The sequence below is a fragment of the Gymnoscopelus braueri genome (assembly GCF_963280865.1).
Source record: "Gymnoscopelus braueri genome assembly, chromosome: 22".
Classification (NCBI taxonomy): domain Eukaryota; kingdom Metazoa; phylum Chordata; class Actinopteri; order Myctophiformes; family Myctophidae; genus Gymnoscopelus; species Gymnoscopelus braueri.
The window spans coordinates 2,245,587-2,251,649 of NC_137624.1; positions in this window are offsets into that span (position 1 = coordinate 2,245,587).

Here is a 6,063-nt window from a genome sequence, read left to right on the forward strand (position 1 = left end):
TATATATATATTTTTAAAGCGAACATTTGTAACTCAAATCTTTGCATCTGGATTTTTATTTTATTTTTTACAAATGTTCGCTTTAAAAATATATATATTCCAAGATTAGCAAAAAGTTTCACGATTTTTCAAAAATAGCAGATCTACAAGCCCATAGCATAGTGCGGCCCATCGGTGCCGCGCTATGGGCTTGTAGATGGAATCTTAAAATGACACAGATGCTGCGTTCCCGGATTGAATGGGTTAATGTTGTTGGCTGTCGGCTTTTAAAAGCCGACAGATAGTTTGTTGACTATCTTTTTTCACTGGCAAAAATTTAATAAATTACTAAATATAACTGAGCATTTAGTCAACAAATAAAAACTAGACTAAAAACTTCTAGGGAGGAACTAGTGGAGAAGAGATTCAGTAGAACTAAGACAAGTCACTCTACAAAAATAGCCGATCTACAAGCTTGTAGTAGATCGTCTATTTTCAGCACACAGCTGCAGTAAGTGTAAATCAGGCATCATGACCAAAATACATTTTAGTCGACTAAATCTACAGTTGATAGACTAAAACTAGACTAAAACTAAAACATTTCAGATGACTAAAACTGCATCACAATTTGCTGTCAAAATGAACATTGGTCCAGATGACAGTGCTTTGCAATAGGTCAGGCCGAAAGGCATGGGGTCCTTGCTTCACAACACAATATCTTCAGTTACAAAATTAGTATTTTTGTCTTCTTTTTTCATATTTTTTTTCAGCTGTATTGGTCATTCAGGTGTATTTTCATGCATTATAAACTTTAAATTAGCCTAGTATTTTATATCTTGTCAGTTGTTGATATGCGCCACTTCATAAGTCATTGAAAAAAACCACATTGCATTATGTTATATCTGAGGGCTGTTTCACAATTAGAAACTTTTAATATTTACTGTAGTATTTGAGTACATACCTGCATAAATGGATCGCAGGTATGCAATCAAATGGTAATTATTAATTACTACAATTTGCCCACAGGCTGGTACTAGTCCTCAGGCCGTGTGTTGCCCATGTGTGGTCTAGAAATTCAGTCCCTCAATTTTCTCTCAAATCTTCCTCAGTGAGTAACCAGTGGTTGTGTTATTGTATCGGTTTGCTGTTTTTGTTCTTTATAGGTCATTCTGTGTGTGTGTGTGTGTGTGTGTGTTTGTGTGTGTGTGTGTGTGTGTGTGTGTGTGTGTGTGTGTGTGTGTGTGTGTGTGTTACACATTTACAAATGAGACCTTCCAACCATTTCAATGCTCATGAGCCGCTACTCCCCCCTCTGTATGCAAAGGCACAGTATTTCTCCCAAACTACTTTATTGTCTCCGCCAGGCCGAAAGGCATGGCGAGAGAGTATGTTTTACCCCCTGTCCGTCCGTACGTCCGTCCGTCCGTGTGTGTCCATCTGTTCAGAACCTCTGCCCCAGATTTTTCACATGGGCCTGTTATAGCGCCACCAGGAGGCCGATTTGTGCAAAATCAATTTTTTGACATTACCTACAGATTTTATCCAAAAGCAAATTGGTACACAGCATCTCTATAGTCATGTGATCAACACAGATTTGTCCGATTTCCCATATTCCATCCTCATTGGCTAAGGTTGGCTTCCAAAGTTTGCAGGATTGGTCCGTTTTGAACAAAAGGCCTCAAATTATGCACGCAGCTTGCAATTTCCGTGAAATTTCACACGCACATTCCCACTAGGCAGAGGAAGAAATGCCACCCATTTCACAATGGCCTGTTATAGCGCCACCAGCAGGTCTAATTTTGCAAAACAAATTTTTGGAACAAAATGCCCCAAATCATGAATGCAGTGTCCGCTTGCCGTGAAGGGCCTAGGAATAAATGGCACAACTTTCACATTGGTCTATTATAGCGCCACCAGGAGGCCACAATAACGTACCTGACCTGGCGGAGACCTGTGCTCCGAGGAGCACTTTTTCTAGTTTAACCTTTCAGTCAAAATAACAACTTTCTTACAATTAACGCCAATTGGATGAGCATTAGTTCAATGTATCACCAGCATTTATATAAAATTTTCCATTTGTTTAGTAGCTGTTATCTCAGCTATAATGTGACATGTGATGTCCATCCAAATTGCTACTTTGCTGTTTAGAAGCATTCAGAAGTTCTGAGGTGTTGTTATTTGCTAAGTGTTGGCTCAATTGGTTTATTTTTGTAGCCTATATTATATATTTTTTGTATTTGGGGATACAGACATGCATGCTATTTTTAAATGTAAAATAAAACATTTACAAACTACCAAACATTTCTTTTTTTTTTTAAGGCAAATAATTAATGAAACAGTAAATCAACTACTTGATCTGTGTGTGTGTGTGTGTGTGTGTGTGTGTGTGTGTGTGTGTGTGTGTGTGTGTGTGTGTGCGTGCGTGTGCGTGTGCGTGTGCGTGCACGTGTGCGTGTGCGTGTGTGTGTGGGTCTGCAATGGGGTGGATAGGTGGGATGTGCGTTTGTTTTTAAAATTACAAGATTGATTTCTGGCTGTGAATAAAGCACTGTCATTTACAGGGAGAAAGAAACCGGATCTGTTACACATAAAGCAACATGTTAAAGGTAAAAAATTTATGATGAAAGAGAAGTTGGTGACGAAATAATAAATAATAACATGAAATTAGCCTCTCTTTTGTTGTTGCAACGAATGAGAATATTCTTGAGAAAACCTGGAGACAAGCAGTGCATTTATTCTCCGCCTCTGGACCATTATATCTTTATTAATTTGCTAGTGGTAGAACTATCTTAACCTCCATGGGCACGAATGCAGTATGAAGGGCCAGACCACCAGGTTTATGAACAGCTTCCACCCAGCTACCATCAGACTGTTGAACAAGGCATGACCACCGCCTGGTGGTCATCAGGCTGCATGACCTTGGACTTTTACTGTCCTCATGGACTGTGGATTTTGCCAGTAAAGCAACCTTTTATAGACTGTGAATGTGGATGTGGTTGAACTTGACACTTGCCGATACTCGTGCATAACACACTGATGCTCTTCAACACTAATGTCTATGTCATGAACAGTATATAACAGCTACCATGCTCATGCAACTTCTTTCTAAATTGTCTTTCGTTCTTTCTCTTACTGGAAACAATCAAAACGATGGAGCTTGCACAAAAAAAAATTTCACCCACTGTTTTACAGTGATGTGACAATAGAGATGATTCTGATTATGACATTGCACACAGTGGTGTAAAGTAACTAAGTACATTTACTCAAGTACTGTACTTAAGTACAATTTTAAGGTATTTTTGACTTTACTTGAGTATTTCTAATTGTCAGTACTTTTACTTCTACTCCACTACATCTCATAGGCAAATATTGTACTTTTACTCCACTACCATTATTTGAAAACTTTAGTTACTAGTTACTTTGCAGATATAAATTATTACAAAATAAAACATGCATTAACCACTTTAGCCCTATTTTATACCTAGTCTATTTGAAAATAGCCAATCTACAAGCAGATCTACAAGCTCAAAACGCGTGGCGATGCAACGCGTTGTGAGCTTGTAGATCTGCTATTTTCAAACATTTTTTTACTTTTACTTTTGGTAGTTTAAGTACATTTTGATACCAATACTTTTGTACTTTTACTCAAGATTTTTTTTTATTCTGGACTTTTACTTGTAACAGTACTTCTACATAGCAGTATTTACTTAAGAAAACATTTGAGTACTTTTTCCACCACTGCACACAGGGCCGTATCTATACACAGAGGCATTCTAGGCGCATACCTGAGGCCTGCCACTATGGGTGTCCAGACAGAGGGGTAAAAAAAACATAAATTGCCAATAAACAGACAGTGTACACGTCATTCAAATTTGCAAATATTATGGTATGATCAATGTCCTTTGTCCAGTGTCGCTCTGTGACAAATTCAAACCCTTGTCCACAGACAAGGAGTTGTTTGGGCCAATTGACCCCAATCAGTGGTTGGCTACAGGTGTGCTTCCTTGGAACTAGACATGACTCTTTTCGTTTCTACCCGACAACAACAATATTATTAAATTAAGTGTTTGTTGAGGTTACAACTTCCCAGCTTCTTTCTGTACATCCATTAGGACCAGGGCTGCAACAGTTAATTTAACTAATTTAGGCATATCATTGTAGGTGAAGAGTTACAAAAACATTCAAAAGCTTTCAAAGATAGTTAAAATAGATATATATAATAATACTTTAACTATTTTTTGCACAACTCTCTTGTACGGTGAAGTACAAAATAGGGTTTATGTGGTTAATCGATTCATTGATAATATATGTTTTAATATAATAAAAAATACATCTCTCCTGCTCTTCAATAAACTAAAATGTCATTTTCATGTGGGTTGCCATTGTTAGCCAATCAGGAAAGAGTATCCATTCAGGTTCTATTTTACTCGTTTAATCTGTATTCTGTTTCTGTGTGAGTTCTCTCTCCTGATTGGATACATTTGGTATCCTGACCTGAAAATGCATGTTCTGTTGACTAAAGAGCTGGACAGACAGGGAGACAGTTACAGAACAAACACACTTTTTTTTAATTAATAATATGAGTATGTTAATACAATACAACGTATACAATTGGGACTGGTTGTATATTTTGTCTCCCTGCTCTTCCATTGAGACATTTTGATTGTGTCAGGAAGCAAGCAGGCAGGCTCTAATAGCTCAATGGACAACAAGGATTATGAAGGACAAACACCATCCTAGCAACGGAATGTTTGTGATGATGTGAAATGGGAAACGCCTGAGATGCCTCACAGCCAAGGGCTCAAGGCTTAGCCAAAATACAATTACCGGCAGCAATCAGAGCACTAAATGGGGACATGGACAAAAAACTAAAAAATAATCTAGTAAGGCAAGGCAAGGCAAGGCAAGGCAAGGCAAGGCAAGGCAAGGCAAGGCAAGGCAATTTTATTTGTATCGCACAAGGGTCTTCAATGTTTTTCAGCCCAAGGACCCCTTAGCTGAGAGAGAGAGATGAAGCAGGGACCCCCCACTACATATAGTAAAACATAATGTGTTGCAGATTAAACTTTTTCATAGATTTCATAGACTTGTTTGACAGCACTATCATCAATGTTGTTTTTGTTAGTTTTTCATATATTTGCTTCTCTGTTAATTCATGTTAATGTGTAATTTTCAGACATTTAACCACAATACTAATCTTGACCATTGGCCCTGTACTTGGTTAGCTCTTCTTTCCCTCTACACCCAACCTCGCTGCGAGGCGTTGTGAGCTTGTAGATCTGCTATTTTTGGCTAGTGTTCCCCTCACTCTCCTCAGAATCCTATCACACAAAGATTTGGAGGACACCCTGTAGTAACTCTGAGGACACCCTAGGGGTCACGGACTCCCTGTTGAAGACCCCTGGTAAAGCACATTTCAACAACAAGGCAATTCAATGTGTTTTACACAAAACATCAAGCAAAGGAAACACAATAATAAAAATATAGCTGCAAGCAGCGATAATACGGGGCCAGTGAATAGAGAGAGAGAGAGAGAGAGAGAGAGAGAGAGAGAGAGAGAGAGAGAGAGAGAGAGAGAGAGAGAGACGGATTAGATTGAAGAGAGAGAGAGACGGATTAGATTGAAGAGAGAGAGAGACGGAATAGATTGAAGAGAGAGAGAGAGAGAGACGGAATAGATTGAAGAGAGAGAGAGAGAGAGAAACGGAATAGATTGAAGAGAAAGAGAGAGAGAGAGAAACGGAATAGATTGAAGAGAAAGAGAGAGAGAGAGAGAGAGAGAGAGAGAGAGACATGGAAACGGAATAGATTGAAGAGAGAGAGAGACATGGAAACGGAATAGATTGAAGAGAGAGAGAGAGAAAGAGACATGGAAACGGAATAGATTGAAGAGAGAGAGAGAGAGAGAGAGAGAGAGAGAGAGAGAGAGAGAGAGAGAGAGAGAGAGAGAGAGAGAGAGAGACAGACATGGAAATGGAATAGATTGAAGAGAGAGAGAGACATGGAAACGGAATAGATTGAAGAGAGAGAGAGACATGGAAACGGAATAGATTGAAGGGAGAGAGGGAGAGAGCGAGAGAGACA